The following is a 7,526-nucleotide window of genomic DNA, read 5'->3' on the forward strand; positions in this document are numbered from 1 at the left end:
GGAAGGAGGGGTGCCTTGTCTGACCTCAAGGAAGGGAGAGGGGTACCCTGTCTGACCTTTGAGTATGGAAGAGGGGGGCCCTTTCTAAATTCCAAGGAGGGAGGAGCGGTGCTCTTTGTGACCTTAATGTAAAGAGGAGGGGTGCCCTGTCCAAACTTCATGGAGGAGTGCCCTGTCCAACCTCTGAAGACCTGTCTGACCTTTATGCAGGAAGGAGGGATGCACTGCCCAACCTTGATAGAGGGAAGAGGGGTGCCCTGTCGAACCTCCAAGGAGGGAGGAGGGGTGCCCTGTCTGACCTTCATGCAGAGAGGAGGGATGCCCTGTCCAACCTTTGAGGAGGGGTGCCCTGTCCAACCTTCGAGGAGGGAGGAGTGGTGCCTTGTCTGACCTTTGTGCAGGGAGGGGGGATGCAATGCCTGACCTTAATGGAGGGAGGAGGGGTGCCCTGTCAAACCTCCAAGGAGGGAGGAGGGGTGCCCTTTGTGACCTTCATGTAAGGAGGAGGGGTGCCCTGTCCAACCTTTGAGGAGGGGGCCCTATACAACCTTCGAGGAGGGAGGATTGGTGCCTTGTCTGACCTTTGTGCAGGGAGGAGGGATGCAATGCCAGACCTTGATGGAAGGAGGAGGGGTGCCCTGTCGAACCTCCAAGGAGGAGTACCCTGTCTGACCTTCATGCAGGGACAGGTGCCCTGTCCAACCTCTGAGGAGGAAGGAGGAGTGCCCTAGACAGACATCCTTCGTAGAGGGAAGAGAGTTGCCCTGACTGACCTCCAAGGAGGGAGGAGGGTGCCTTTTCTGACCTCCGAGGAGGGAAGAGGGGTCGCCTGTCTGAACTTTGTATAGGAATGAGGAGTGCCATGTCCAACCTCCAAGAAGGGAGGAGGAGTGCCCTGTCTGACCTCCAAGGAGGGAGGAGGGGTGCCTTGTCTGACCTCCAAGGAGGGAAGAGGGGTGGGCTGTCTGAACTTTGTTCAGGAAGGAGGAGTGCCATGCCCAACCTCCAAGGAGGGAGGAGGTGTGCCCTGTCTGACCTCCAAGAAGAGAGGAGGGGTGGCCTTTCTGACCTCCAAGGAGAGACAAGGGGTGCCCTGTCTGACCTTTGTGCAGGGAGGAGGGGTGCCCTGTCCAACATTCATGAAAGGAGGGTTGCCCTGTCCAACCTCCAAGGAAGGAGGAAGGGTGCCCTGTCTGAGCTTCATGAAGGGAAAAGGGGAGCTAACCTTAGACAGCCCATAGGAAAATGGGACAAAGTACTACATGTTCTTTACCCCCTGGGGGACGAAACACATTAATAAAAATGGAAGCAAGACTTCCTTGATATTTGCATACATTATATTCAAATTTAATAAAAATCTAAATTTATTTTTAAAAAATTAAATTTTTGTACCCACCATAAAATCTTTTTCTTGTAGCCCATTGAGGAGCACAAGATTGTAAAATAGTCTGTGTCAAGTGTGTCAGGCGGCAACATAACCCATTCATCAAAGACTATTTCACAATCCTGTGTCCCTCAGTGGGATCCAAAAAATATATAATGAATGGTGGGTACAAAGACTGTATTTTTTTCTTTTTTGTACCATAAAGAAAACAGTATTACATCTGTAGCTGTAGGAGCCTCTGAGAAAGAAAGAAAAAAAAACAATTAAAGTGGAATTGTTATCTCTCTAATCTGCTCTCTGAGTCACACCAGCCACTTGAGCGTCGGATAGATTTTATTTACCCACCTAAGGACACGGGAATGTTTATTTATACCATGAAATAGATCTGAGTCATTACTAAGTCTATAACGGATTCCATAAGCTCCCGTGTATCAATGTGACTTTGCATGTAACACGCTGATCTGTCATAGTTCTCACCGGGGAAAAAAGAAACACAAACAAAATGGAATTAAAGGATAAGTACCATATTAAGATAAATAGGAACTCACGCCAACGTCATGATACCTCTGTACACAACGCAGGCACCATTGAAGAGACAGTAAATATTTTTAGAGTTTCTTAACTTTGGTGTGAAACGGTAAAAGAAACTTGAATTGCAACTTTAATTAATAAAAAGAAAAAAAAAATTTTGTTTATTATTATTTCATTTATTTTAACGGCTTTTAAAAGTCTTGATTTACGAAAGGGTCAGTTTATGGAGCGGTATCCCTCCCTATATTTATCTGTGAGCAGCGAACATTATAGACTCGGCTCGCAAAAACATAATGAGGAAATTGTGCGCGGCGCAGAGAGATAAATAAAAGCGGCACCTTTACTGCATCCGAGTTTACTGCTGATAAGGGAGCGAGGACCAGACGTCGGATAAAAAAATAACCGGCGGTATTTACTGAGCTGTCCATTTGCTGATCTTGCTTCTTACAGATCTGGCCTTGGGAAGTTAAATTTTATATTTCTTTTCTGTTTTTTTTTGTTTTACTGTTTAAAAGACATGCCGCCCTCCAGGGACACCGGCCCAGGATAACAAGTATAAAAGCCTGTAATATTAATGTATTTTTTGCTGCACAATATTATTAAAACCTTATTGATGAAGGTAAAAAAAAAAAAAAAAAAAAAAAACCTTAAAGTGTTACTAAACCCACAACAGTAAAATCAGTCTGTATATGTAGTAAAGCATGTTTGTTATACTCACTATGGAAGCTAAGGGGTTAATCCTCTGCATTGTGTAAAAAGGCTGCTTGACACTGTCTTCTTGGGTCCTCCCCTTCTTCCACAGTCCCCAATCCATCTCCTGATAGAACAGAACCCTTGGAGGCACTCTGCACATGCTCAGTTAAGAATCGTTATAGCGATTTTTTCTCCCTTGGGATCTTGACAAAGTATTTCCCGATTCTTTCTATGCAGAGAATTCTCTCTGCTCTGCTGAAGCCGACAGCTATCAAAAGAAAGAAAAAAAGAGAAAAAAAAGAGTCACAACATTCTTTAGCAGTGGAACTTAAATATAAACAGTGAGGGTTATTTACTAAAGGCAAATCCACTTTGCACTACAAGTGCAAACTACAAGTGCAAAGTGCACTTGAAATTGCACTGAAAGTGCACTTGGAAGTGCAGTCGCTGTAGATCCGAGGGGGACATGCAAGGAAAATAAAATACAGCATTTTAGCTTGCACATGATTGAATAATAAAATCAGCAGAGCTTCCCCCTCATTTCAGATCTACCCCTCAGATTTACAGCGACTGCATTTCCAAGTGCACTTTGCATTTGTAGTTTGCACTTGTAGTGCAAAGTAGATTTGCCTTTCATAAATAACCCCCAATGTAACAATTTGTTCTTTAGATCAAAGGAATACACTTTGGTGTGTAAATGAGGGAAGTTTAACCACTTAAACACTAAACCTTTTTCTGACATTTGTTGGTTTCAAGTTACATTTTTTTTTTTTGCTAGAAAATTACTTAGAACCCCCAAATATTATATATATTTTTTTAGTAGAGACCCCAGAGAATAAAATGGTGGTTATTGCAATATTTTATGTCACACCGTATTTGCGCAGCAGTCGTTCAAATGTAATTTTTTTGGGAAATGAATGAAAAAAAAACTAACCAGTAAAGTTAGCCCAATTTTTTTGTATAATGTGAAAGATTTTACACCGCGAGAATCGTGATCTTTTTATTCTAAGCAAAAAAAAAATGTGATTCTCATTTTGGCCAGAATCGTAAAGCTCTACTAAAGAGTTTTTTTTTTTTTTGGTTGGGTGCATGTGATCGGCACAGGGCCAATCAGCACTGTCCAGACAGAGGGTCAGGGGTCATGCAGCCTCATAGGACAGTCAGAGGAGAATGAAAACTCCTCCTACAAGCTTTACAGTGGTCGTAAACGATCACCTTGTAAAACAACCCATTCAGTTTAAAATTGAAATGAAAGACAAAACATTTTTGTATAGATATAAAAAACATTATAAATACCTTTTTCCTTTTTCTGCAAATGATTATATGACCCCTGTTCTCAGCAGCATAAGAGCTGGGGGAGGAGAAGCAGCAGCACACTGAGCTTGCCAGTGAATGGCTGTGCAGCGGGGGGGGGGGGGTGTCAGGACAAGTCTGATCGATACCGAGTATTTGCACAAGTATCGGTACTCGTGCAAATGCACCGATACCTGAAACCGATACTTTCAGGCCTGGATCTTTGAGCTGTCGGTGGGTCTCCCCAGTGTTAAAGAAGTGCGGTAATTGGAGCTGTCAAAAATTTAAAAAAAAGCAGCCGGAAATTTTTATTAACAACATTGCTCAGCCCTGAAACACTAAAATAAAAATAAACATTGTTTCTTTTTGTATATTTCTAGTTCTTCATCTGCAGATCAAAGGGATGAACAAATGTTCCTCTGTTTAACCCCTTAATAACCCTTAATTTACTCTAATCAGCCTTAATTAATTCCCTATTCTCCTCCATTTCATTATTATTTTCCTGTTTTTTTTCTTTTGTTCACGTCTATTTTATAAACGATAAAAAATTAAAACTTTTTTTTTTGTTTGCTTTGTTAATGAATATTTTTACACATATATATTAACATATATTTACACATTTCACATTGAAAAGGCGCTAAATTAAAAAAAAAAATCAGTTAATTTAATTTGTAATTAACTTTTCAGTGCTTTGTACCATTGCTGACAGCTGAAGTTAAAACAAAACAGTTGTGGTAGGTATCGGTAATCAGTATCGGCGACTACTAAAAAAAAAAAAAGTATCGGTACTTGTACTCGTTGTAAAAAAAAAAAAAAATGGTATAGGTGCATCCCTAGTTTAGATATATTTAAAATTTATGACCCTGGGAAGATATTTTTTTTTTAAATGAATTTATTTCCTCGAATTGCTGTACTTGAAAAAAAAGAATTAAGCCAGACAGACATTGATATTCAAACAACCAAATCCCATCACAGTTCTCAAATATTTTATTAAGCTTTGCTGTTGTACCCAGAAGTAGGCAAACAGTAATTTTAGCTGTAAGCTGTCCAAATAATGATTATGGGATTGAAGTGGAGTGGACGTCTCTAGGTGATGTCTGTAACCATCTATTCATGGTTTGATAGCTGAAACTGCATCTGCTTCTGTACGAGATATGTAAAAGTAGATGTGATATATTGAAGAAAGGAGTTTTTTGATCACAGATAGACCAACTTAGTAATAGTACCACATCCCTTGATAGATTATATATGGAGAGAGGAAGATGGGACTTTTAAGGTGCAAATTAATTAGAAAAATAGTACCAACTAAATTATATAAGAATTTTTTTATTTTTTTTATTTAAGAAAAAATAAAAAATTATTATTAAAACACAGCAATTGGCAAGTACAGATCAACAGGATTTTATGCATACAGCATAGAAAGATGTAATTCCCAACATGTTTCACCCATATATCTGGCTTCCTCAGGGGATGCTGTCCAGCTAGAGGTACAAGCCTTCTATTGAAAAAACATATAATAGTTACATCAACAGTAAATTCATAAACATAATATCACATACATAGTACTTTAATTTCAACTACACAACAACCTCAATCTATACATGTGCATTTCTATATATATATATATATATATATATATATATACTCTATATTGCCAAAAATATTGGGACATCCCCCCAAATCATTAGATTCAGGTGTTCCAATCACCTCCATTGGCCACAGGTGTTAAAAATCGCACACCTGGGCATGCAAACTGCTTCTACAAACATTTGTGAAAGAATGGGTCGCTCTCGGGAGGTCAGGGAATTCAAGCGCGGTGCCGTGATAGGTCGCCACCTGTGCAATAAGTCCATCCGTGAAATTTCCTTGCTACTAAATATTCCACGGCCAACTGTTAGTGGTATTATAACAAAGTGGAAGCAACTGGGAACAATAGCAAGTCAGCCACGAAGTGATAGGCCACGTTAAATGATAGAGTGGGGTCAGCGCATGCTGAAGCTCATAGTGCACAGAAGTCGCCAACTGTCTGCAGAGTCAATAGCTGGAGATCTCCAAACTTCATGTGGCCTTCAGATTATCACAACAACAGTGCGGAGAGAGCTTCATGGAATGGGTTTCCTTGGCTGAGCAGTTGCATCCAAGCCTTACATCACCAAGTGTAATGCAAAGCGTTGGATGCAGTGGTGTAAAGCACACCGCCACTGGACTCTAGAGCAGTGGGGACGTGTTCTCTGGAGTGACGAATCTCACTTCTCTGTCTGGAAACTTGATGGAGGTGACTGGGTTTGGCAGTTGCCTGGAGAAAGGTACTAGCCTGACTGCATTTGTGCCAAGTGTAAAGTTTGGTGGTGGGAGATTATGGTGTGGGGACGTTTTTCAGGGGTTGGGCTTGGCCCCTTAGTTCCAGTGAAGGGAACTCTTAAGGCATCAGCATACCAAGACATTTTGGACAATTTCATGCTCCCAACTTTGTGGGAACAGTTTGAGGATGACCCCTTCCTGTGCCAACACCAGCGCACAAAGTAAGGTCCATCAAGACACGGATGAGTGAGTTTGTGGTGGGGGAACTTGACTGGCCTGCCCTCAACCCAATAGAACAAGTTTGGGATGAATTAGAGTGGAGACTGCGAGCCAGGCCTTCTTATCCACATCAGTGCCTGACCTCACAAATGCTCTTCTGGAAGAATGGTCAAACATTCCCATAGACACACTCCTAAACCTTGTGGACAGCCTTCCCAGAATAGTTGAAGCTGTTATAGCTGCAAAGGGTGGGCCAACTCAATATTGAACCCTCACAGTTTATAAAGGAACCCCACAAGTCTTAAACATCTTGGATAACTAAGCACAGATCTTCTGTGGATGTCGGCTGCCTCAAATCAATCTGTCTCTTCATGTCATCCCAGACAGACTCCACGATGTTAAGATCAGGGCTCTATGTGGGCCAAACCATCACTTGCAGGACTCCTTGTTCTTCTATACACTGAAGATAGTTCTTAATGACATTGGCTGTATGTTTCCGGGGTCGTTGTCCTGCTGCAGAATACATTTTAGGGCCGATCACACGTTAAAGAATACAGAGGTGTCCCTGCCCAGAGCCTGTGATTGGTCAGCAACACATTAATAGGTCATCAGCTTTGCTCACTCTACGCTCTCCTACTGTCAGTATGTTCCCCACCAGTATCTGGCAGAGCCTGATTGGCTCCTAGTCCTTCCCAACCCTCTCCCCATCTGCAGGAGATGGCAGAAGGCTGACAGATCCAGCTACCTATACTAGTTGTATAGCAAAAAAAAAATCCTTAATCTTACGGTTGAATGAGTCAACGGTGTCACTCAACTCTGAAGACTGAGAAAATGATGTGAGTAAAAGTATCATGGACTTAACCCCTGAGGGGGGGCACCGTAGCATCCTGAACTCACTGTGTAATCACATCAGCACCACTGGGCAGCTCATTTCCATAAAGGAGGAAGACCCCCTTGTCTTGTCATGTGATGAGCATGTAAGGCATATGTAAAACAAAGTCAATCAAAAAATGCATGCATGGGTGCCTTCCCGGGGGGAAGAGCGGACAGCAGTGGCGTAGCTAGGGGGTGGCTTTTGGGGCTATAGCCCCGAATCTGGGGCCCA

This window comes from Aquarana catesbeiana, linkage group LG10 (genome assembly GCF_042186555.1).
Source record: "Aquarana catesbeiana isolate 2022-GZ linkage group LG10, ASM4218655v1, whole genome shotgun sequence".
Taxonomy (NCBI): domain Eukaryota; kingdom Metazoa; phylum Chordata; class Amphibia; order Anura; family Ranidae; genus Aquarana; species Aquarana catesbeiana.